This window comes from Babylonia areolata, chromosome 19 (genome assembly GCF_041734735.1).
Source record: "Babylonia areolata isolate BAREFJ2019XMU chromosome 19, ASM4173473v1, whole genome shotgun sequence".
NCBI lineage: Eukaryota > Metazoa > Mollusca > Gastropoda > Neogastropoda > Buccinidae > Babylonia > Babylonia areolata.
Genome location: NC_134894.1, coordinates 59,500,500 through 59,501,841, shown reverse-complemented (window position 1 = coordinate 59,501,841; position 1,342 = coordinate 59,500,500).

Sequence of the window (1,342 nt, the reverse complement as noted above, 5' to 3'; positions counted from 1 at the left end):
TTTCCGTGGAAAAAGAAATTTAAATTTTAAGGAAATTTTATTTTTTCCCCCGTTTTATGAGGAAGAAAAAAACCGGGAAAAGAAAAAACAAAGCCCCAAACGAGGGGGGCCCCGCCATGAATGATGTGACGATTGGGGGGGGCAAAACGAAAGGGGAAAAACGAGGGAAAGGAAAAAAAAGGGAAAAGAGGGAACAAAAAACCTCGAAAGAAAAAAGACAGAAAAAAACAAGAACAGACAGAAAAAGGAAAAAACAAAAACAGAAAAAGAAAAAAAAAAAAACAGAACAAAACGGGGGGGAGAACACAACATACCACAGCCCCCAAAAAAAAAAAAGGCGAAACCCCTTCGGGGTTAAAAACAAGGTTTACCCCGTAAAGACAACCGTTTTGGGGCGGGGGGAAAAAATGTTATCCAAAAAATGGTTCGCCGGGGGCCCCCGGCGGCTTTGGGTAGCAGCTGGGGAAAAGGGTGGGGTTTTGCGAGCTGGCTACCGGGTGCCCCTTAAATCCGCTAATAATCTTGGGTTTGCCGGACGGTATCGATGACACAGAACAAGTCGGCGTTGTTTGTTCCCTTGACACCGGTTGGCTATGACCCGTGAAGCTTCTTGGCTGGTCACCCCCCCTTTTTTTAAACCCCTAACGGGTTCCTTCCCCATCCCACAACCAAAAAACAAAAAACAAACAAAAAACGAACAGAGAAAGGAAAAAAAAAAGAAAAAAAAAACAGCCAAAGAAAAACCTTTTAACAAAGCAAGAATTAAATTAACAAATAGAAAAAAAAAAGGAAGGAAATTAATTACCTGACAATCTTTTTCTTTAAATTTATCCCCCAAATTCAACCCCCTTTTTAGTGAAACCAAAAGCCACGAAAACCAACACACACCCCACCCAACACATCACCCCCAAAAACAAATAAAAAAAAATTTGAAAAAAGTAAAAGAAAAAAAAAAGAAAAAGTAGAAGGAGAAAAAGAGAGAAAAAGGAAAGGGGAGGGGGAAAAGGGAAAAGGGGGGAGAGAAGGGGGGGGAAGAAGAGGGGGGAAAGAGAAAGGGGGGAAGAGGGGGGGAAAGAGGGGGAAGGGGGAGGGAGAGGGGAAGAGAGGAAGGGAGAAAATAGGGGAGAGAGCAGAAGGAGGAAGAAGAGGGGGGGAAGAAGAGAGGGAAAGGAAAGGGAGGGAGAGGGGAGGAGAGGGGAAAGGAGGAGGAGAGAGAGGGAAAGAAGGAGGGAGGAAAAAGGGGAAAAGGGGATTGGAAAAGGGAGGAAAAAGGGAAGAAAAAAAGGGAGGGAGAAAAGGGGGAGAGGGAGGGGGGAAAAAGGGTTTGGGGGGGAGAGAGGGG